The sequence below is a fragment of the Anser brachyrhynchus genome (genome assembly GCF_964034855.1).
Source record: "Anser brachyrhynchus genome assembly, chromosome: 8".
Classification (NCBI taxonomy): Eukaryota; Metazoa; Chordata; class Aves; order Anseriformes; family Anatidae; genus Anser; species Anser brachyrhynchus.
The window spans coordinates 32,582,433-32,607,565 of NC_137702.1; the positions used below are offsets into that span (position 1 = coordinate 32,582,433).

A 25,133-nucleotide genomic window follows, 5' to 3' on the forward strand; every position below is an offset into this window, starting at 1 on the left:
AAAGCCTCCAAGCCTGGCTAAGTAACCAACAACTGAACAGTTACAAGAAATATCAAAATAAAATATTTCTGATGGATTTCATGAAGGATGAGTTATAGCAGAAGAAATTATTTTAGATGTAAATATATTGCATTTCATTCTTCAATCTAGTAGTGTATTTTTATCTGAAAAGATTTAAGATGGCCCAAACTGTTTGGATGGCATGTAGAAAGCATTCCAGTTTGACAGAAGCTGAAATTGATTACTTTGCTGAGGGAGGGGGAAAAAAAGATTTTTATTTAAATCAACTTTAAAGCTTTATTTTAAAGGGTAGCTATTTGTAGCTGGAGAATACGCTCTGCCTTCTCCTGATGTTGCAGCTGGACAGCAATAGCTAGGCTGCACTTATTTATTTATTTCCCGCACAGAGGGGAGGAAAATATAGGTCCATGAATCAATCTAGATAATGGGGAAGGCTGAATGTAATAAATAATACAGTAACAACCCTAAACTAATGAGCTGTTGCTAAGGTACATTTCACAGGCTCATCCTCTATATAAAAAGTCACTAATAATCCCTTGGTGTAATCAGATGATAAAGCTTTGCCATAAGGCAACACCTGTGCAATTAAAGCTGCAGGTTCTTTTGCACATTTCATTAATTTCAGGATTTTGTAAAGGCACAATGACTACACTAATAATCTAGTCTACTTGACTCCATGTCTACTGGAAACAGGGTGTCTAATTAGGTAAAGATAATTAATTAGAGATAAATGGAGCTAATCAGACTCGGTTAACACTAATTCTCTGAATTAAGACATTTTGGGACACCTACTATTCCACTGGCTTTGATGTTTCCCAACAAACACTGACTTGGAAAGGAGTCAGAAAGTGTTATGTCTGCTCTGGAGCAAAGCACAGGCCCATCCCATGGCACCGCTCGGCTTGCAGCGTGGGGTCTGCAGGGAGACAGGAGCAATGCTTGTGGGGTGCTGGGGCAGCGTCCCTGCCGCCTGCGGGGTCTGGTGCCCCATTGCCATTTGGTGGCCCCTTGCTGGCTTCTGCCAGCCTTTTGCTGGCCGTCCAACTTTCCAGCAGCTTCTACCTTTGACGTGGGCAGACTTTCAAATCCTGGGGTGTGCTGGTGTTTGAAAGGTCCACCATAACCTTTGCTATGGACAGTACTCAAGGTGCAGAATACAGCACATTTTTTTACAGAAGTGTGGAGGGTTAAGATTAACTGTTAAGTCTGATCCAAACTAAAACCAGATTATTTAGTGAAAGGATCAGGACTTCACAGGTGTTACGTGCATTTGTAACTCTGGAGGCCATGGGCTGTCCTAGTGATGAATCAGATGCTGCTCATCTTGCTTAGCTGATGAACAACATCGAATTCAGGTGCCAGCTTCGCCAAAACCAACAGGACCACTAAAAGCAGGTGGGATAAGAAGTGAGAAATTAACCTGGTTGTGCCAATGTCATGGCATTGCCTTGTACCTCTATTGTTATTATTAAATTAAATTGTTAATTTATAACATCTGTTTTGAAAGAGTCTTTTTTTGCTTATCTTTCCAGATAGCCACTTCTTCCTGCCATGAATTAATGTGCAGTGCCGATGGCAGATGCAGTAGAAAAATGCTGCAAGTGGCATATGCCTATATTAAAATAGCAGTGTCACCAGCAGCCCTGCGAGTGTTTGTCAGCATTTGGGGATGGGACCATGCTGGTTGTATGGAGCAAACATGTTTTAGAAGGTGCTGCCTCTTGTCTCTGTGTGGTGCTAAGCTACAAAGTAGGATGACTTCCCATCACCTGTGGATGGTCTGCTCATTCCAGCTGCAAAGCAGAGTGGCTGATGGAGAGCTCTTCATCAATCACTTGAGCACAAGGAAGTGTGGGAAATGCTGTTTTCTCCTGCTTCTAAGGAGGGACAGACTTTTTTTAGCTTGCATTTCTAAAGCACCTAAAGCTGATGTTGTGTAGTATGGTATGTAAATAACAAGAGTGAACTAGGAATGAGTCCTTATAGGGTGAGCTATAGCCTGAGGTAAGTTTTCTACCAGCTGAGCATCCCTCACCAGAGGAGATGAAATAGAAATGAATGACTACTTTTATTACCAGATATTTTCTGGATTGACCTTTCAATAACTTGTTAAGCTACAGAAAATATTTCTGTTTTCTGGATGTGAAAACCCTGCTGGGTCACACAGTTCATGAAGGTACCTCTGGATGTCTTTAATCACAGCTTGGTGACTCTGGGCTTTCAGGAGCAGATAGATGTCCTAAATGAAAAGGTTTCTGTCTACCCTTGTGGGGATGGGCTTTGGCTGTTTGAAATAACTCAAATTCCAAAGGTGTGACAAGTCCTGGATAGCAGTTGTGAAGAGCTGTGGATGTGAGGGAACCACTGGGACTGCAGCATGGGGAGGAAGAATTTGGGTGCACGTTCCCTGTGCAGGACAGAGGCAAACCTCTCATGTGGCTGCTCTCATTGTAGCCATGGTGGGGTGAGGGAGGTTGCATCCCTGTGGGGATGGTAGTGCTGGGATTCCTGCCCCTGTGTCCGTGCGTGGGGCAAGCTGCTGCCCTCGGGGCTGGCGCTCTCAGTGCTGTGAGTGTTAGAGAGAAAGGAGGATTTTATATCATTCCTTTATTCAAATTCAATGTCTTGTTAATTTGAAACTGTGAAAAAATATTGGAACTACCCAAGTGAAAAGGGCAGAAGATTGCTTAGGAATAACCTTTACTCACTTCTCTGTTTTTCCATGGCATCCTTCCCTCCTGGCCTTTTACTGCTGTTTGCCAGAGCTGCATCAAAGCAGCTTCCCCTGTGGCGCAGCCTGCGATGCAGCATCTTGTTGGGAGCCTCGAACCCATCCCCAGTGTCTCACCAGGCATTGAACCGCTCTTGAACACAGGGTTGTGTTATTTGTCTGATACTGGAAGCCTGTATGGGATGGGATCTGCTTGGAATATCTGATTTCATAACAACTCCTTCCTTACCTCCCTATAAAGCAATGCAAAGTATTGCTCAGTGTGCAATTTAACTGCACTGCAGTAACGAAATGTTTAATGCTTTAAAGAGGGAGTTTTAAAATTTAATAGTTTATTTTATTATTACTCTTTTGGATATAATTAACTGGAGAGCACAGTTTGAAGTGCATCCCCTTGCCACTGAGATGTGTTTTTATGTTTTACTCTGGGGGAAAGAGAAGCCTGTCAGACCACAGGCCTCTCCCTAGGTGCACATTATTAGAGTCTTTTCAGAGACGAGCAGGCAATTTTGCTGTCATTGGTTTTGTTCAGAAAGGGGTGTTTTTTTGGACGATCCCCTGGGGAAGGGTGTCAGGGCAGACTGGCAGTGGACACACTGTGGCATGGCGTGCTGCTCTAGCTCTCCTCCAGCTGTGCTCTCACGTTTGCAGCTTCGCTCACCTCATGCCATGCCCTGCTGCAAGGCAAAGCTTTGGGGCTGCATTCCCATGGGCTGGAGCCAGGTTCTGTGCTCTTGTTGGAGCATCATCTGTACCTGGGTCTGTCTTGACGCAGCTGCCTGGGATGGAGACGTGTGCCTTGCTTTTGGCAGCTCCAGGCTGCCCTGGACAGTTGTGGGGATGGACGAGTGTGTAGGCCCACTGTTACAGGCCACATCGTGCAGCAGTGGGCTGTGTGTCAGCACAAGGGTGCTGAAGATGTCCCCCTGATCCTCTCCTAATCAGCATTTGGTGGTGCAACCGTCTGTGAGGCTTTCTGCTTGTGTGTTAATGAGGTTGGCGAAACCCTTGGTGTCCTGCAGTGGCCCCAGCTGGAGGGAGGCCCTGGTGGCTGTGGAGCAGTCCGTCTATCTGCCAGCAGTGTGCAGAAGTGTCCACTCCTCGAAGGCAGGCAGCGTGTGCTACCCTCAGCTGCAGCACCCACTGCAGCCAGGCTCTCTCCCTGCGCTGTGGGGTGGAAGTGTGGGGCAGCAGCACCCACTGAGCCCTTGGGGCTGTGCTCAGTGATCTCACGTTCGTTCTTGGTCTGGGTAGTGGCTTGTGGTTTTCCTTGGAGACTGTTGCCAACACATAAAGCAACTAAATTGCTTCATTTCTAATCCTTGCCTTAAGAAATGGGTGATAGTGACATACAGCAGTGACAGTCATTGTTACTGCTACTATTATTTTTTTTTGAAATGTGTTCAAATGAAATTAAAAAAAATCCCTTAAGCACTGAGAACAGCACCTTGCTCTTGCAGAGCAGAGTGGCACAAATCTACTGCATTTCCAGGGGAATGGGACTGAGCCCCAGCTATAAACACCAACATTTTTTTTGTTCAGTTTTGTTCTGCTCTTGTGGATAATGCATTTCCCCTTGTGTATTAACTATCACCAGTATTCAAGCAGCAATTCCACTGGCATCTTCATCAGCAAGCAGCCTGGTGGGACTCCTGCCTGAGCTGGAGCAATTCCTGCTCACAAAAAGATGAGGATCCCACACACCTTTGGGTTCCTTGGTCTGTAACCCTTTGGTTGTGCTAATAACATGTAAAGGTTCTGGTGCCTATCGCTTGTGGTGGGAACTCCTTTTGGTGTCAGCTGCACGCATCTTGCCTCCTTGGCTGAGGGTGCCCAACGTGCTGGCACAGAGAGGAAAAGCATGCTCTTGGGGACAGCAGGTTGGTGTAGTGGAAAACATGGGTGAGGTGACAGCTGGGAGCACCCAGCCCCATCCCTCAGTGGCTGAGCCCAAGAGGGGTCTGTGGTGTTAGGGGGTCCTGGGTGGTGCTGAATCTTGGCAGGTGCTGGTGGTGGGGCTGGAAGCTGTGGGCCTGGGTTCTGCCTGCAGGCTGTGGCATTCAAAGCCCCAGGAACTGCACGGACAGACTGAGTCTTCAGGTAACTTCTCAAAATGGCACCTACACAGTCAGGGATGTTCTGAAGGAACTATAAGAATATACATTTACATGTCCTGCTTTTTTTTTTCCATCCTCCTTTTACTCTAATGAGATATTCCTTGTATAAAGGTTTAATCCCTATTCTTGTGGTTTAAGCCAATTTTGTCTGTGCTCCCGTGTATAACCTACTCTGTCCTTCAGCATTGCTCTCGTGCCAGTCCCAGGCATGCACAAGGTACAGGCTTTCTAAATACCAATGGCACAGTGCTGCCGGGCTGCTCCTGTAGTGCTCATCATGTCCCTCTTCTGTGGGCTCTTGGGTCCCATCTTCACCTCCGGTCCTGCTGGTCAGACCACAAAATTTGCTGGGTTGCAAATCTTTTCTGCTGTGGGGCGAAGGGGCCCCAGTGAGCAGAATGAGCCAGCCCTCCCTCCATGGCGAGGTCCTCACATGCACAGGGTGATGTTTTAGTCACTTTGTGGCCTTGAATTTCCTATGCTTTGTTTAGGCTTGAAAAGTCTAAATCAAGCTTTTGGTTGTTTCATTTTTAGTTTCACGTAAATGCAATCAAAAGATGCGCAATATTTAAATACTTTATTTGTTGAGAGTTCATTTATTCGCAGAGAAAATCAAACTTTTTCCAAACTCTTGATCTGGTCTTCAACATGTGTGTGGCACCTGTCCCTCGTTAAGACTTTGACTTCTCTTCCTGTGAATGACCATAGATTGCTGCATGTTGGCAGACAAGGGTGGCAGCACAACCTCTCAGTGAGGCTTTGCTGTGAGCTGTCAGATGGTCTGGATCTACACGGTCTCTGCTGTCTTTTTTCAGCTTCCAGTAGGTAAGGAAGCCTAAAAATGACATGTTAAAAGAGATGCTCTTTCAATACAACTTACTTGGAGCTAAACTTTCAGAATGGTAAGTGTAAATGTTCATTGTAATGTTCAAAATAATGACAAAGACTTTCTCCAGTCACTGAGACGTTATCATAGAATAAGTCACACAGAATTGTGAATTTTAAAGAAACACATTTAAGTGTATATTAGTGATGTGATGGTGAGAGATCTGGCTCATAGTCCCTTCGTTAAGGATGAGTTCACCCCAAGGGTGTAGTGTGATTTCGCAAATAGTATTATAATAGTAAAACTGGGTAGCTGAAGTTGATGATTAAATTTAAGTGTGTATTGTCCACATAATGCAAGCAATGTTCCTTGTATTTTTATGAATGTGAACATTCATCACTGGTGCTGAAGAGGGGAAATGTGTGCTTGCTAATTATTGTGTTTTTAACTGATAATATACTGTAAATTTTGTATAATACAACTGTGACCTTATAGAGAATGGAAGGGCTGACAGCGGGCCGATAATTATAGTATAGTGAAGAAATGCTTGTTATTATCTACTATTTTTAGGACCAGTGTGCATAGCCTTTTAATTTATATAAGCTTTAGACATTCACACATTTTCTGTCTTTGCTTATGGATGATGAATTTTGTTCAAAAGAAATATGAAGATCTCGTGTTGGGTGAGAGGTTAGCCAGCTGGGAACTTGATTACTGTGAACAACATCATCACTGCCAACTGAAAAAGGAGTATTTATTTGAGAGAGAATTGTTTAACCCAAGATTTAAATAACAAAAACAACAACAACAAAAAACCACTAGCACTCAAATATAGCCTTGATAACTTGTGATTTGTGTTAAGAGAAGTGGTTCAATGATTGTGGGGAAAAAAACAAGCAGTCATCTGACAAAAAGGCAGGAAGATCAACCCCGCCATCCGTTTGTCAGGCAGAGGGTGGTTATTGCAGTGTGCTCTTGTTAGGGATGAATGACTGGTGCTAGCTGAGGGTACCCCATTGTGGATGTGCAGCTGGGCCTGGCTGCTCTTGTCCCACCACCAGTGTGGACGTGGTGTGGTGTGGGCCACCAGCTCGCCCCCCACACAAGGCACATGGCAGAGGGCTGGCAGCCTGGGCACAGCGCAGGGGCACTGGGTACTAGGAGCTGGGTACTGGCTGGGTTTCAGGAGCTGCTGGTGCGGCACTGGGTCACGCTTTGACCCCGATGGAGCCCTCTGTGATCACGTCGGGGCAAGCTTACCCTATCCCCTCCTTCGATTAGCTTGGCTTGCCGCAGCCTGCGTGATGCCAGGTCAGAGCTGTGCACGGCCTCTTCCTCCAGTCAGGGCAGCGTCTGCACTCTCCGGGCTGGGCAGCTGGATGAAGCAGCATGGGGAGAGCTGGCAGAGCTGCTTGCTGTGCTTCCAGGTGGAGCCGAGCCCTTTGTTTGCCTGGCTTCAGCAGCTTTCGAGAAGCATCAGTCCAGGGGTGGTGCACTGCCCAGCTTGGTTCTTTCTGCAGGCATCAGAAGCCTGTTCCCCAAATTAAAAAACAGAGAAAGCAAAGAGATGCATGGCTGAGACAGAGATGGAAGAAAAGCTTTTTTGTACTCGCTACACTGGAGGATACTTTGAGATCAGATCATCCATCTGAAAGTATGACCTTTTGTAATACTGCCAAACAAGGTCAGGGATGCCTGCGCTCCTCTGCCGAGAAATTGCCTCTCCTGCGAACTTGACCTGCCTGTGAGCACCTCTCACCGCTATGCCTGAGTTTGCCGAGTTGAAGGAAAAAAAAAAAAAAGGAGCTTTTTCATCAGGGCTCGACCTCTTGTTTTTCTGCTTTGTTTGCCCCATTTTGGCTATTTTTCCTCATACTCATGTTCTCAGTCATGTTTCAGATTTCTTTTGGGGGAGACTGTGTATGATGAAAGCCATTACCCAAATAGGCGCACATCTAGCATTGTATGGAGCTGCCATGTAATGCAGACACTGAATCTCCTCTTAATCTACTTTTGTCTTAATTTAGCTGGGCAGAATTATCACCGTGAGGTCTACAGTGTTGCAGAGCCCACAGGAAATCTCCTTCGATGCTGTCCTTTGTGGCTGCTGGGTGCTCTCAGATATAACCAGCTGCTAATACCAGGACAGCAGCCACCAGCCTTCTTCAGGAGAATCAAGTGCTCCCTTGTTGTTCCATCTCTACAGGGGCAGTCTGGTGCACTGGACAGTGATATAACTTGTGCCTTCACTTTCTGTATGTGGAGGATTCTGCAAATGAAGAAAAAAAGGTTAGTACTCCATCATGTGCTGCAAAACTCTGGTTCCCACAGAAATTTTTCATTTCTCAGTATTTGCACTGGCATTAGGAACAAGTAGGCAAAAGCCTCTGAGGATGTGGGCCTGGTCCTGCAAACCTGTCCTCAGAGGAGGGATTTAGGTGTAGCATTGAGGGACTCAGTGCAGCTACTGCAGGGAAGCCCATCTGTGTGGCTGCCTGCACAGGGGATGCTCTTAGGGCTCCATTTTAGGCCAGACACAGTTTTTCAGCTGTACCAGGCTGCTGTGACTCCTTATGAAGGAGGAAAAAAACCAAACCTTTGGAGTTTTTTCTTTAAATAGTTTTTTTTTTTCTCCCTCGGTTTCCCAGTTAGTCTCACAGAGGTTCTTTGGCTGCCACGCTGCAGCATGCACAACATGCTTGGGTGCAGCCTGTGTACAAAATGCCTGCTGCCCAGCAGCCCTGCTGTACTAGTGCAGGGTGGGAAGGACAACAACATGCTTGATTTAAAAACTTTAATTAGTAAAGGCTTTTCCCAGATGCCTGTAATGACAAAAATTGTGAATGGAGGCACTCCCCTCGCTGCTCCATGCAGATGGGTTGCTGGAGAAGCTGTGAATGGCTGCATGCTAACAGACTATCTGCTTGCTCCAACATCAGCTCATTAGCAATCTGTTGGATGTTTTAATTTGTGTACTGGTGGGCTAAGCAGGTATTACAGGATTGCCCCAGACCCTAGGCATCTCTTTAACTTGGAAGGAAACAGGAAAAAAATGAACCCAGCGATGCAAGCAGAGCATTTGTGCTCCCAGTTTTTGGACTGGCTGTTGCATGCCCCCCAGCCTGTGGGCTCCAGGTGAGCAGGGCGGTGGGCCTGGGTGCAGGCACCAGCCCGGGGCTCCCCCAGCAGTAGGGGCTGAGTGCCCAATGGGATGAACTGGCTGAGCACAGGGCTGGCATGTGGGTGGGCAGCTTGGGTTTACATTGCATTACTGCAACCTCCAGTAGCTCGTTGCCGAATGACAGTGTCTGTGCAAGGTTTTTCTGCTCCGTTTGCTTTATTTGCTGTTGTAAATATAATCACTCCAATCTACTGCTCTCCAGGTTTCATGTGGCTGCGGAGACTCACCTCTTCCAGAGGAGAATGAGCTTTTCTGGCTATAAAACACTTTGCAGCAAGCTAATGTGGCTGTATATCTGGACAATCCAATCTGCTTTTGCCAGTGCAATCAGTGCGGGTGTGAGTTACGGGCACAGGAGAGCACAGCTGTCCATGTGGGGCTGGGATTGACGAGTGGTGTGCTGCCGCACACGGAGTGGGTGGAGATGAAATGTCTGGAGGAGCCTTTCCTCGTGCTTTGTCCCGTACCACCAGCACTGAAGCTGTTGAGGATCATCATACCTCCACGATGAGTGGCGATGGCAGGGGCTGCGCAGTCCCTGCACAGTGTGCATGTGTTGGGCGAAGGGCACTGCCAGCAAAGCTGTCCTGCACCAGTGCAAGTGGCCTTGCTGAGCCCCTGACGTTTGCAGGAGAACTCCTTTATTCACTCCTTTATTCCTCCAGCATACGCATGCCAGGAGTGGATGTGAACCAGGATCCAATGAAAATCCTAGGATTTGTCTTCTAGGCCACGCTTTGGAGGTGGTATTTCTTTTAATCCAGCTCAGTTTTAAATATTGCCATGAAGAGTTATAAATGACTGTACTAATTTACACTGAGATCTTTTGGCTGCTTGATGAAGAAATTATACCAGCTCAGCGTGGGTCTGACTTTACGTCTGTGTTAACAATGTTACAGGCGCATGGCCTCAGTCTGATTCATTCCTAATGAGATTTTGAAGTTCACACTATAAAAATGTTCTGTCAATTAAGTCAGAAATTCAGAGCAACATATTTACTTCAGCTAACAGTATGTCCTTTCAGTGCAAGGATCTCAATGATTACAGCAGTGTTTTCTAGTTCCAGCCTCATCAAAGTCCAATAAAATATTCTCATTGTAATACATGCTTGTCTGTAATGTGCAAGTTTTTTGACTGCAAAGAACAGCTCTGCAAAATGTATTCAGTGAGGACAAAGCAGCCTAGAAGATAGCTCTAATACAAAGGCCTGTCTTTCTGTAGTGCCCTGTAGCTGAAATAAGACCAGGCAGGAGCGCCTGTTTTACTAGCAGCAGGTTTTCTTGATGCATGCTTGCGCTTCCCAGTGTCGCTGACTCCCAGGAATAAGGCCCTCCAACATGCTGCGAAAGGGGCTGATTGCACTTGTCACCAATTAACAGAAGATGGGTATGCAGATGAAAGCAAATCCTGCTTTTCTTTACCAGGTAATAAGAGTCAAAAAAGTGCAAAGCCAGCGACATCTCCTGTGTCAGCTACACCCCAGGAAGCAGCTCCTAGATTACTTGAGAAAGCGCAGAGTATCGTATGCTGCTTGATCCCAGTAAGTCCCGGTTCCTTAAAGTCTTCGGGAAGCAACAAACTAGTAGAAGTTGAGAAGACTCAGCCTTTTAATATGTGAATCCCTTTTCCTCTCACTTTTTTTGTGGCTGCTGAGTGGCTGAAGTTGTCGGCTGCTCTGGGATGGCTCTGCTCCATCTCCCTTTCCCTCCCAGCCCATGCAGCAAAGGCATCTTCCCTGAGACCTTTTCCTGAGTGCACTAACAGTGCTGGTGGTTTGCTCGGGTTCAGGATCAGAGCCTAAAGACAAGAAATGTATAAGGTTTTGTTTTTTTTTCTTTGCAAGTTCTGGCTATGAACTTTAGACCAGTTTTGAAAGAACTGGGTTTGGTGGGGATTTTCAAACGTTTTGGGCTCTGTGAAAAGGATAACTATTTGGTATAGAAGTTTTCATGTTTGAAAGCACAGAAAACTGTGCTGTAAACCTGTGGGGTTTTACAGCTCTTTGCTTTCTTCTTATCCCTGGTCCAGAAGTATTTGTAGAATTATTTTTAATAAATGATTTGGCTTAATAGTATTGCACACAAATGTGTTCTTATGTATTTAGGCCAGAGATTTGAAGAACTTGGCACCTGTGGAGGGGCTCCTTTCATAAACAAGCACTGGATTTCCCCATGGCCTGTTGTGTCTGCCTGAGATTTTTGTTCAGCTCTTTTCCTCCCGTGTCACTGTTACAGCAGGACTGTAAGTGCCCCAAGCAAGTCTGTGGTTCCATAGCCCTAAACTCTCTGGTCTGTGGCTTTTCTTTTTGTTTGAGCCCGATGTAAAATTATTTGAGTTAAACAGAATAGCTGGGGCTGGCAGGGAGGTAAGGGGAGCATCTAGTCCAACCCCCTGCTAAAAGCATGGAATTGAAAGTAGCTTGCTTGGGCTCCTGTCCAGCTGGGTTTTGTGTATCTCCAGAGACAGACTTCATGCATCCTCTGTCTTCCAATATCTCGCCACCCTTACAGTAAAAGAGTTTTCCTTCTGTTTAAGTAGAATCATATAGGTGCAGAGACATGCTTTCCAAAGGAGCAGGTGCCTGTCTGCCCACACACGGACACACTCTTCATGCAGGCTGACACTTCTGTCCTTGTGAAGTGGCTTTGGCCTTGGTGCAAGGCTGTTGTAGCTGGGGACGTGTGGGAGCTGGGAATTGCTGCTCTTACCTGGTATGATCGATCCAGAAGGTTGCAGGACAGGAGAGAGGGTTTCTGGGGATGGCTGGACCCTGGCTCTTGAGGTGCCTGCTGGGGGCTTTTGTTGGGGCTGCCCAGGCACCACCTCCCAACAGAGGTCTTGGGAGTGGAGTCTGGAGAGGATTTGTTTAAGGATGTAAACGAAATATGAGCTCCGTTACCCACTACCTTTCTACAAACTGATTTGTCCTTGGTTGTCTGGAAGGGATACCATATCCTACAAGTGGTGCATATCTTGTTTGTTAGAAGTTTTGTAGCTTGGTTGCATGCTGCTACTGAAAAAACAATCATTTGGCTTCTGTGCAGCTCTCCAGGCCCCATGCATGTGCCTGGCTTTGTCCTTTACACAGCTGGGCCCAGAAAAATGTTTGCATCCAGGTCTGGCCATGGCATGTTGTTCCTTAGATTATTTGGGGAAAATGGAGGATCTTGTGCTGTGTATTTACTAGAGCTTGGACACCTGCCAGGTTAATGGTGGAACCGATTGCTTCTGAAACACTTTATTTGGTTCAGCATTTCAGGCAGTGCTGTTTGTGTACGATCCTCAAACCTGGGTCTCTTTACCCAGGTGCAATGCTGTCTAGCATGTCCAACAATGGGCTCCCGGAGTAGAGGACTGACCAGTCAGGCCCACCTGGTGAGCTTTGTGTCCAGGCCGATCTCCACCCCAGCGTGCCACAGGCTGCCCATGGGCTGCTGCAGCCCTGCTGGGAGGGACAGCAAATGCTGCTGGCAGGGTGCCCTCGTGTACCATGAGCCTCTGCAGTCTTTTCCGGCACTGACTGCCTTCTTTCCAGGGTTCAGGTGGTGCATACCTCAGTGTTGCAGCCTTTAAAATGCCGCTGTTGTCTAAGTGTACTGGGGCACTCCAGATGCAAATGCCCTTTTATTTTCACTAAAGCACCATGAGCAGCACTGACAGCAAAGCAACGTTATATTCTGTATGCGCACAGGTAATAAATATTGCTGTTTTGATATTTCTGCACCCACTGGGCATGGGTTGTGTTTTGCTGCATCACACAGTACAATGACAGCGAAGAAGTTCCTTCCCCTTAGCATAAAGTAAACAACAAACAAGCAGGTGCCAGCGCGGCTGTCACTGCTGCAATCGGCAGCCCTATCCAAGAGCACCGTGACTTGGCGTCGCTTTCATTTCACAAATGGAAGTAATGGCAAAGCCACTTCTCTCCTTACTATCAAAAGCTTATAAAGAGAGTGTTTCATCTAAAGTTTTGTGTAGGCACATTGTACAAATATTTCACTGAGAACATCAGAACAGCGATACTGCTGCTTTCTTTGCTGCTGCACGGGAGCTACCAGCATAGCCACCGCTGTCTGTCAAAGGGGTTTTTATCCTGTTTCCCTTTATGCTTTTTTAATTCTAATATTGCCTTTCTTCTACCCGCTCCCCATTGCGAATGAAGAGCAAAGCTTAGTCTAACAAGAGCTAAATAACGCACATTATATATATAGGTAGCACTACAGCTTTGAAGTCTGATATAGGATGAATTAAAGTTCCTGCTAGTTGGTGCTCTACTGGAGGTTATCTGCATTTGGTGAGCTCCCAATGTACAACATGAAGTCTTTCAAGGAGCAGCATTGTAGTAGAAACTGCTGAAGTATTTGCCCAATAACAAGTGACAGAAAAGTTGCAAGTTTCCCCTCCTTTGCTAGCAATTGGATGAAGCCAGGTAGCTGACTCGTGCAGCTCCTGGTGCCAGCAGGTAGGTGACCATCTGCATTTGGGTGGCCCTGCTCCCTGGGGAGGCAGCAGAGGTGGACTGCTCCTCCAGGGACCTACTCCACTTTTTTTGGGAGAAGGCACTGGGTAAAAACAATTTCACAGCACTAGTGGCAGGATCTGGGCCATCAGCCACCAGGGATGAGCACCGCTGCAGCAGAGAGGCCTCAAGCTCTTGGCCAAAACCTGACAGTAAAATCTGATAAAGAGCTCAAAGGGATCAATGCCACAAAGTGTTGTTCCATGCAGGGTGATCAGACACTTGAACACACCTATTTCTGGAATAAAAATATGATACGAAGTGGTAAAAATATAAGCAAAAATGTCAAGCTTGGCAAAGGAGAAAGTGAAGTCTGCAGTGCCGTGGGACGGGGGAAAGCAGGGGCTTGGTCAGGCCAGGAGAGGGTGAGAGAAGAGGGAAAACAGATTGTATTGTCTGAGAGAAACTGGGGGAGGTCTGATGCTGCAACAGATTTTGTGGTGTGTTTTGTTTTTACTCCACAGTGTGATCTTTGCCTCGTCTGAGACCAGAGCCTAACTCCCACCCACATCCTGCAGGACTCCCTTTTCACTCCAACTCTCCCCAGTGTCTCCAGATGAAGTTTCCCTGGGGGATGCTCTCAGCCTGTCCGAACACCCTGCAGCTGGCTGCAGGCACGCTCATGCCATGGCAGGAGGGGAGAGCGATGCTTCGGGACAGGACCCTGTGGTAAGGTGCAGAAACCCAAATGCATTCACGTGGCTGTGCGGCCCAGCAGTGGGGATGGGTGCTTGCTGTGATACCAGGTGAGAGCGTGTACCCCAAATTAATCAAAAAATGGTCGTGATAAACCAGAGCAACTTCCTGTTGCATGGCAAAGCATCTGGTAGAGCTGCTTGGCCTCAGAGGGGTGCATGCACAGGAATGTCTGTGGGTGCCAGTGGGGAGAGAAGGGGCGAGGGAAGTGCGGCTCCCAGCGCTGCTGCATCAGGCCTGGCACGGCCCCATCTCAATTATTTCCAGGCAGCGTTGTGCTCCCTTTGCAGCCCATGGAGCCGCCAGGCAGGCTGCCAAAGGAGGCAGCAGTTTGGCAGGTTTTTAAACATTGACTGTGAGAGCGTGCCATGGGCCATTTGTACCATATGGCAACCAAGAGCTAATCCAGGAGAGGGTGCTGGGCGGCACGGGAGGCCAGTGCCAAAATGCCATTTAGCAGGGAAACATCAGCCCAGGTGACACAAGTCCGTAATGCTGAACTGCAAGGGAGAGCTGGGGAGCAGAGGATGGTCTGGCTTCTGAAACCACCAATGTCTAATTCCCCCCACCATCCCCATTCACTGAGCACTTAGAAATACTGTTATGTAGAGTGTGAGGCCATGCTATAAATATGTAAATAGATATTTCAATACAGATAATGTATTTTGTATGTATGTATCGCTCTGGGAAGTGTGATGAAGAAAAAGGCAGAGCTCTGTGGGAAAAAGCCATTTCTGCGTCTGGTCTGGGATGCTGACGGGAATGACTATATTGCCCTGACCTGTTTATAGGGGATCGATTGATCTTGAGGGACACCAGCAGGATGGGAATCCCAAGCTTCAGCTGCTCTTGACCGTCTTGGCCCTGGGAAGTTAAGTAGATCTGGTTCAAGGCCATCTTTCCTTTGAAAGGATGTTTTATCCTGCACAGCTCAGTTGTAAGGGTTTTCATTTACAGTCTCGTTAAATTAAACAAATGATATCATCCAATCGTTTGCTCTCTGCTCTCAGGCTCTAATGGATAGTGCTTGTCACAGTTATTGATTTTTCTTCTCTTACAGAAAACTGGTACTTCAGGAATATTGAGTCATGCTATTATCCAGACAGGTGCCAGCTCTCTGAGTGACAGACAACAGGTTGTTGTCACTGTAAACACTTGATAGCTGGCAAAAAAAAGGAACATGAGTGTCATTTATCCACTAAAACACTATATAAAATATAGACTTGGCAGCTCTTTCATGACTAAGCTTATAGAGAAGATGAGATTTGTCACGCTAGAACAGACTGACTGCTTGTGTGCTCCCCTTGCCATGGCAGCTGCGAGCAGAAGTGAGCTGATCCCCACCCAGTGTGTGCTGATGTCAGCTGAGAGCAGCAGGAGCGCCTGTGCTGGCCTGGGCGCTGCTGACTTTGGTAGCTGCGGCACTTCTTGGTGTGCCTTACTCTTATTGGGACACCAGTGCATTTTTGGATCGCTGCTGCATGTCAAGTGGCTGTCTTGGATGAAGCAGTCCAAAGTGATGAGTGGCTGCAGCAATCTTCAACTCCCCTGAGGTACATGTAATTATTTTTTCTTCTAACAGGCATCACCTTGTTCTTGCCCTCACCCAGTTTCATTCACCAGTGGTTTTCAGGTAGGAACAAGGAGTGTCTCCTCTCACATGTGGGTGGTGCACAGCCAGCTCTGCTTGCTCCTCAGGAACCTGGAGCAGCACAGTGCTGCCTGGACCTGGCACATGCCACTTACTGTGAAAGCGAACAGCCGGCTTGGTCAGGATATGGCAGGATCGCTGTGCTCCTTGCTTTAGCTAAGGGAAGAGGGTAAGGTTGAGTGGTAAGTTATGAACTGGTAATCTAAAAGTAAAAGACTAGGAAAGGATGCCCCAAAGCCAGCATTCAGTGCATGCTCCCATCCAGCTGTACGTCTCTTCCCCTTTTTGCCCTGAAAAACTCAAAGTGAATGTAAAAGCAGAGAGAATCCCAAGGCAACTGCTGGGTAGACCAAGGAGCAGCCCCAGTGTGCCAGCCCTTGCTTGCATGCCCACAGGCTCCTGGTGATGGGATGTGCCCAGCGCATGGCTGTGTGTCTGCAGCATGGCCCATGTGGTGCCATGGCACTGCAAGGGCTGATGCTTGCACACACAGTGCTGGGGCCTCCTCCCATGCCAACCACAGCTCACCTAGCTTACTGGCTTCCTGCAACAGCTTGCAGTTCAAAAGAAGCTAGAACAGCTACACTTATTATACTGGGAGAAGCTGGTTAGTATGCACGTCATTTCTGTGTCTACACAGCACTTGAATAGCCTGGGCCTTTCCTTATTACACCAGCGGATAGCAGGCTTACACAAGCAAATGCAATCAGCTTCTATATCAGGAGGAAGAGAAATCTGTGGCTGTTGGGAAAAACCCTTTCAGGTGTTTAGAGCTGTGAAGTGATCTGAGGGAGCTGCTGGTTATAATCCCACGGTTGTCCAGGACTTGCTGTATAAACAGCACAGCACCTCGGTGCCAGCAATCCCACACATCACTGGTAATGTGGTGGTGGTGGTGAAAGCTGCCTGTGCTTTAAAAAAGGGCTTGGGAGCAGCAATGCCAAGAGTATGTGGGGTGTCTCAGCAGTGCGGCACTCCAGAGGCCTCGAGCCATCAGAGAGGTCCTCTCCTCTTGCTTCAGGCTCTGCTCCGTTCCAGCCATGAACATTTAGTAGGTCACAGTTGACTTTTGGTCTTAAACTTCTATGCTAATACTTCTTCTTGTATCTCCCCCTCTCCTCCTGCATTCTCAGTGTGCCCAGCTTCCTCCATAGAGTTGAGTCCTATCTAAGCCCAGTGGGTGATTTCAACTCTCTCAAAACCCATCTTGGAGTGCCGCCAGATTTCCCAGGACAAAGGTACAATGCAGGTACTTGCATTTGCGAAATGTTTGGTTTCAGGTGTAACACGCACTGTTTTGCAAGCTTTTTCATATGTCAGAGTTGTCAGGTTTTCTTCTTCCAAGCTGGGATGTCTGTCAAAAGCAGCAGCTAGTTTGTCTGACAGTATTTACTGCTACAAACCCTGCTGCTAATTGTGCATCCTTTACTGTTTGTCTTTTCTTAGTGCCTCCTCTGCTGTCTTGCTAGGCAGCCTTCCCAAGCAGAAAGTGAGCAGCTTGGTTATTTTTCCTCTTGACTAGATCTTTTACAGTTTCTCACTTGCTTTCAGCAGGCCCAAGAAGAACATGTTCTAGGGGAAAGTCTGCTGTGTTCCCATTGGGCCCCCTCACACCCCTGTGCTCAGCTGTGGCTGGCTGGTGTTGCCCAGCACATCAGCCCACAGGGCTCTCCCAGCAGTAACACACACTGCTTGGTGAAACTTGGGCCAGATCCTGCCTTGACTTCAGGTGGAACATGATTTTGTAGCAAGGCTTTGGCTCATTCCTCCTGCGAGCTGTGCCTGGACATGCTAATGGACACCTTTCTTAGGGGAGCTTCGTGTGGTGAGACGGAAGATAACGTATTAATTGGCATCTGTTAAGCTATATGGTGCACAGAAAGTGGATTTCAGAACCACTGAAACAATGTAAATACATTGAAAAAAGAGAATTTAAAAAGATAAATCTCCAGAATGGCTTAGCATCTAAATCATAAAACTTTAATCGAATTAATAAGTTCAAATCTGTTTCTAGATATAGGCTATTTCATTGAGCTTTAATGTATTTCCCCTTTAGAAGATATTCTGTAATTTATGACTGCTTATGTAGAGGATACAATAGTTTGCATAAAAAATGGAACTGGAGGCTCTTTGGCTGTGCTGTGGTACTGAAACCTCATTTACCATCTCCTTTAAAATGTACATCTCTCTCAGACTCCAAAATTCTTTTCTACAGAAAAGCAAGCTTAGGCTATGAGCTGGGATTTATAAAGATGTTTCTGGAATTGGTTCTGAAAACATGATACAATAAAAACTTGATTATAGGACTGCAGATACTTGTCCTGAAGAAAATGAAACCACTCTCTGTTTCAGTAAAGGTGGCTAACCTGAAGGTAGAAGCCACAGCCTGGAATATTTTGCAGATTCACATTTCTGTTTGTTGATTCCGTATTAAACAGAATAACCAAGCATGCTGAAGGTAAAGCCCTCGTTTAATTAACCCTCTTGGTGTAGTACCATGTGATTAAATGTGACTGAGCTGCTCCTTGGGGCTTCTGCTACTGAAAATACTAACAATAATCATTTTTTTTTCATATTTAAACACATTATTGCATAGCTTGGTGCAGAGATAATTACCAATTTTATCTCCTGTGTTTTTCTAATGTTCATTAATAACAATAAAGGGTTGTAGGTTAAAAACTCATTTAATTGCCTTTATGTTAATAACATTATGAATAGCCTTAGCTACAAGATTCTAATTCTGTCCAGTATCCTGTTTCTCAGTAAAGCCCCAGGAGAGCTGCTCATTTTATCAGCATTACTGATTCAGAGTTTTTCCTTGCAGGTGGGTTTTTGTACATAATCAGAATTAATGCACAACACATTTTGCAAGGAACAGAGTAGAAGCACTCTGAATAAGTAATTAACTAGAGTGCCCAAGGAAAAATGCCTGAGCAAATTTTTTAGCATATTCATAAAACATTAAGAACAGTCACAAACACAGTGGAAACAATTTACTGGTAATATGCTTTCATGCCATTTTCTAACTCTCTTCTTTTTTCCCCCCTCTCTCTTTTCCTTTTAATGAATGGAGGGAAAAAAAAGAAAGAGATTTCAGTTCTCTCATTAAGGAGCACCTGCCCTTGGAACAGATTATGTTCCAAGCTGCGTTGGACAAGGACTTATCAGAAGATAAATGGAAGTCAATACGAGGCTTCCTCAAAGTAAACAGAAAATAGCCTTTTCTACTCCATGTACAAATGGCCTCCTCTCTGCACCGTGTTCTGGGTCCTGAAAGACACAGAAGGAAAGGTTATCTGAGCTAGTTCTACATCTACTGATAATTAAAGATGCTGATGGAGGGCAATTTGTTTGCAACATGCCAAAGTGGACCTTGAATTGTGATTTCATTGTTTAGATGAGTAAAGTGCTTGGGTCTTGTCTGCGTGCTCAGGGCATGTTAAATACTTGTATTTCCTATAGCTCAGCCATAGGATCCATGTGTTCCTGTCCCTGGTCCTGGTCCTGCTCCCTGTCCTCCAGCCTAGCAGCAGGTGAGCCAGGAACGTCCTGCAGGGGTGGCTGCTGCATACCTGTGGAGTTGCCTTGGGCTCTACTACAGGAACACCCAGAAGAGGGACTTGCCTTGTACCCGGTTGGTACTCTGCAGCCAGCCCAGGCACTTCAGAAATGTGCAATAGCTTGGCTGGGGCAATGGGTGCTCAGCATGGCAGCCATGCACCTCAGAACTTCTGGAGCAGTGGGATGAGGTTGAGGTTGTAAAAATCTTAAAAAATTAAAAATAATAATAAAAAAAGTCTGAATTGTCTTCTTTTTTGAGTCCTAGCTCTTGAGGTTTTGCTTGTGACCAGAATAGCAAGGAAAGTGCTTGCTTGGTGGAGTGGGAGCTGCAGTACTGTGGTGGTCAGGTGGATCCTGGGGCTGCATCAGGGAAACAATGAATCCTGCACGGCATGCAGCCCAGCTCTGGCCTGTACGTGAAGGTGAGAGACCAGGGTGTTCATTTGGTTGCAAGCCAGCTTCTCCTCTGGATCTGTCCTGAGGGGAAGCTGGAGACGTCTGCAGGTGGTGAGCCAGGGACGAGGCTGGACTGAGGTCCTGTGGTGGACCTCAGCTGAAGGTGGCCTTGTCCTTCAGTCCCAGCATGGTGAGAGACACCAGGACTGGTTTTCCCTTCAGAGGTGGAAGCCCTCAGTTGTTGTGAGGGCTGCTGAGTGAGCCTATGTTGCTCGGCTGGACAGAGCCTCCCCCTGAAGGCCCAGGCAGGCCGGGCTCTTGAAGGCTGTCACTGCCGTTTGGTGTGGAAGCTGAGAGCCAGAGCAGAGGTCCTGCCCCACCAGGCCTGTCCTCTTGGCCACTGAAATCCCCCCTGGCAACTCTTTGCTTGGTGATCTTTCTGGCAGGCAGCAAAAGCACAGCTGTTTGCTTATTTTGCTTTAAAAATAGTTTTCTAAATTTGCAAGCGACAGTTCCGTGTGTCTGGAGCCTGGTGCCCTAGGCTGTGTGACAGCATGAGTGACCACAGGCGTGGCACAAGCTTATTGGGGCAGTGGCAGTGCTGGGGACATTGATATGAAAAAGTAATGTACAAATCTATCAGTTTTCCCTTCCCATCGTGGGCAGGTGGAGGGAGATGATGTGCCCATGGCTACTTGGCATACTCAGGTGGACACAGGGCCCTACAGTTGCAGCTTTGTGCCACTAGAGGCTGGGGTACCTAAAACTGGGTTGGAGGCAGAGGGGCTGGTGCATGGTGTGGGTGACAAGCTGGAGACATTTTGCTTTGCATTGACACCTTTTCAATTTCTTTCTCAATTTCTACATAAAATTTCAAAGTGAAAAATCATTTTTGGATGGCTAAAATGGATGGCTTTAAGCAGAAACATTTAGAAATGGGCACCCTCTCCCCACAGGAAGGGATAAAATAAAAATGATGCGCTCTTTCTTAAGAAAGCTTCTACAAAAAGATGTTTAATCTAAATATTGCAGGCAATATTTTAGCTACGCAGCTTTGCTCAACCTGTGCCAGGGTTGGCCATGCTCTGTGGCTGGTTCAGGTCAGGACTCGTCTCATTATTTGGGAAGAAACATATGTGTTGTTATAAGGTAGGAGATCTAGCAACCAACTGGCAAAATAATTTCTGTCCATAGTTGAAATAAAACTGGATTCTGGCAGTTTTTCCAGCATATGAAAGGAAAATATTTTAAGAAAGTAGGTATTTAATTCCTTGAACTTAAGTAGAAATTTTTCTGACGTAATACCTGCAACCTGAAATCATTTTGCCAGAGCAACATCCATCCCTATTTTGATGATAAAATGTGTAATGTGTCCTTCAACAGTTCATTAATTGGTGGTTTGTGTATACCTAGATAACTATGCAACCCCTAGGCTTTCAGTTGTATGTTGCACCATTTACTATTACAACAACTTACCCATCAGCAAAAAATCCTAAAAATGAGCCCAAGCTACTTCTGAACGTATGCATCAGACATTTGAGTCTTGGAGCTAGCTCTGTAAAAGGTAAGGATTTAAAAATAACAAAACAAAACCCGTGAAAATTATCCAATCCATGAAAATTATGCAGCCTCAGCAACACAGCAGATCCACGGGCTCTGTGCAGAAGCGACTGCAAGCCCTGTCTTGGGGGTCTCTGACAAAAAGGGTTCATGCTTCTGAGGCACCCACGTGCGGTGTCTCCCTGCCAAGGTCAATGGGAGTCCGGCTCACAGGGCACCAGCAGGATCAAGCTCTGGGTTCCCATGATGTTTAGCACCCTCGGGTAGTGTGGTCATTTCTTTGCAGCTCCATTTTTAAAATTTTTGCTTTTCTGCAAATGACCTGCTCTCCTTCATTATTAAGTATAAAAGCATGGAGAAATTACTTATGCAATCTTTTCTATCTTTTGTAAAGGGGGAGGGGGGAGATGGGCAATTGCTTTTGAATAATGACTTGTGCTTACACACTAATCTGATGTTGTGAATTCACCGCCTTTCCAGAGCTAGGCACATTCCCTAACATTTTGCAGTGGTAAATACGTAGACCTACCACTTATCTGGTAAAAAGCGAGTGTTGTTGCGATAGATTGGAAAGAATAAAAACAAACTAATGTATATTTTTCAACTTCCTGGTGCTTTAACCTTTCTTAAGAAAAGACTCATGGGACATAATTGAAGGAAAATGTTTTTCTTTAGCAGATGGTTTGCTTTGCTCAGATAATATTTTAGTTATGCCAATAAAACGAAGGGTACACAGAAAACGATGAAACTGCCAGCAGTCGTTAGTGCATGACTATTACTAAGGCAGAAATGAGGCCAAAGCATTGATAAATGTGCACATCTCCCTCTCCATCAGCTGAGGAATGACCTGGGTACACTTTACATCTGAGCACCGAGTGGGCCAACATTTTTCACAGCAGCACTTAATAGTGGACATTAACTTAGCCCTCTCCAAAAGGGCTGACCCGGAGGCTACCCTCCGTGGTTCTCCAAACTGTAATCACTTCTTCAGTCTGTAATTTTATCAAATAGCATGCACCTTTTCCAGCCACTTATTGGCCAATTAAGTCAAGTTCTCACTGAGGGGGTCCAGCTGGCTTCAAGTTATCTTAGATGAATTGATTGAAGACATTCTGCAATCTATGAACCCAGTTTAATGATCTAGGTGATAATACTTGTAATTCTTCTCAGTCAAGGGAATTTGCTGCAGCTGTTGTCTGCAAATCCATGTTCTGATACAGTGAAGTACCAGAAGAGCGTTAATCCGCCCTCAGAGTTTTATAGCAACGGCTGCATTGCAATATGGGAAATTTAACATTCACACAGCATTGCCAAGTGAAGACAATTTTTTGTTGATGTGTTTTTATTTTATTTTATTCTATTGTAAGTGTTAAAGAGGTTATGTGGAAGAATACATTATTGATAATACTTAAAATTGACAACTGTACAGCAGCAAAAAATAGCCCGCTAAAATATTGCGTAAAATGTTTGAGATTGAAAATGAGATTTGCCTCAGAGCATGAACAGATCCCTTTTAAAATTGGGAGGTGGAGCAGAGCTCTACAAATAAAGCCACTGGGCCAGATCAGCTCGTTGATGTGTTTGGTTATTGACAGGACAGTTTGTTTATTCCAGAGTTACTTTGGGGTAAATGAGACAGTAATCTAACATCCCCACTTTTTTACTTTTTTTTTTAATTTGAAGTATTTTATGGAAGGCATAAACAAATACTGGGGAACTGATGCTGCCCCATGATTCCGTAGCGTGAACAGGTGAAGAGGCTGGAACCCTTCCCTTCCCCAGACCTGGAGCTATTGAATTGCTCCTGAAGGGGTGTTGGACGTTGGCACTGGCCTGAAATGTATCTGTGAGACCTGCAGCAGCTGCACCAGGACCTGTGAAAACAAAGAAAGAATCACGTTTGCTTGTCCTGGTGGCACGTGCCTCTTTTCTGAGCCACAGGAATGTTAATTCCCTCCGTGTGAAACAAATAATGTAACTAACACTAGGGAATATTTTTCATGTTGAAAATACAACATACTTAGTAATGAATATCCTATAGTGCGTCTGTGAAGTTTGTGTGTGTGAAGCGGGGTGGCTGGGCTTTGGTTTCTGCACAGAAGAGGCGGCTGCACTATTAATCTATGCTGTGCTGCAGGCACACATTCGCTTCTGGGGTGAAGGGACGTCCCCTCCTGCGCAGTGTGATTGAGCCCAGCTCTGCGACATCCTTCTTGCTGGGCAGGTCCTCTGCTTTTGATGAGAATTACATTTTTAGCTGTAAGATGCTGGAAATAGGCACTTTTCAAAGGTTGATGTCAGGCTTCCAGCTCTGTCTGGCTCTCCATGTGCCCGTATGTGCTGGCCAAGCCCAGCATTGGAAGCCTCATGGGTGTCTTGGCCGGGGCTCTGGGGGCTAACAGAGCCAGCTGCCCACCACAGCCTTCCCTGCACGAAGGCACAGCCTGGACTCAGCAGGTTTCTAGTTTTGGTGGATTTGGATCAAGCTCTGTCAGTAAAACCGGATCTGCTAATCAACCAGCTATATGGATGTCAAGTCTTTGGGGATGTAGGCAATTGTGATGATGACATAAAATGAAGATACCCTCTCTTGACAAGTTTCTGAGGGAGGTGGCTTGGGCTCTTTGGTTGCCAGCATCGGTGCATTCAGGTTGGCCTGAAGCCCTTTGGCCAGGCCACCCTTGAGTGTGTGGCAGAGTCCCTGGGGGAGCTGGCCCTCCTGAGTGGCTCTGCACCATGGGTGGATGGCTTCATGTAGCATGGAGCTTCCCAGGGGATTTAAGGCATAAGTGCAATGGGGGGTCGGACATATGCTGCCATTTATGAAATTAGTGGGATGTGAACAACATGCAGGAGTAAGAGGTGTCTTTGATGCTAACCAGACAAAATAACTCTGAAATTAACTGAACCAGGGGCATGCTCCTGCCCGTTGTGGTTGATGTGTGCACAGCCGAACCCCTGTGCTGCTTTCGCCGTTTGCCATGCTTTGGCAGATGCACGCTGTGCTCTCCCTTCTGTCTTTGCTCACAACAGAAACCGTGGCCAGGGACGTCTCCTTGCAGAGGGGTTTGCATTAAAGCGGGTATGACTGAGGGAGCCTGGTATGGCCGTGGAGAACATCTTGTTCCCCACATTTAGCCATGGGCAATGTCAAGTAGTATATGTTACATGGATGCTTTTCTCCAGTCCTGTAGGCTGTGTTTTGGAGGTTGGCTGTGCAATGCAAAGGGTTTTGCTTTACAATAATAGACATACACACAAATACTCGATTCTTCATCTTTGATACCCAGAGCAGCAGCTCCCAAATTAGGGGGCTGCCTCGCTTGGGACAGAGAGAGGCTGAACCGAAAGAGGGGACTGCCACTGCAGCATTGTATCCTGTGGCCAGGCAGTGCAGCGGTGGCAGCACAGATGTGGTGCTATGGTTTCACCATAGATATACTCAAAAGAAGGGTTAATTAGCACGGCTGCCTTTGATCCTCCACTTGCAAGGGAAGAGAGTTTAGTCTGTAATGCCAGCCAGCTTCCAAACACTTTGTGGATTTTGGCAAGAGGCAGCACAGTCATAACATTTGAATATTAGCACTTTATAGCTCTGCCACACTAACAACTGCTAATTAGGCAGCTTGGGCATGGCTGAGTGCTGCCTTGAACCCTGTACTGTAATTTACACCTATGTACAGCTACAGCTCTGACGTGGGAATGCTTTACACCCAGTTCACATGCACAGTGACGATTAGCAGCAGAGAGGAATCCCAATACTGGGTACCTCTTGCCTCCCCCTTCCCTTCCCAGCACTAGTTCCTGCTCCCTGGCAGCACCCAGAGGTGGAGGTGGGACACCCAGGCTAGCAGCCAGCCTGGCACAACCCCTG

General features: G+C 46.4%; 1 long non-coding RNA gene across 1 annotated transcript; it reads left to right on the forward strand.

The window, feature by feature from the left end:
• Positions 1 to 1,840: 1,840 nt before the first annotated feature.
• LOC308198637 lies at positions 1,841 to 10,248 on the forward strand. The gene is made up of 3 exons (XR_013954067.1): positions 1,841 to 2,025; positions 7,723 to 7,984; positions 9,079 to 10,248. It is a non-coding gene; the product is annotated as an uncharacterized lncRNA (long non-coding RNA).
• The last annotated feature ends 14,885 nt before the right edge of the window (positions 10,249 to 25,133 follow it).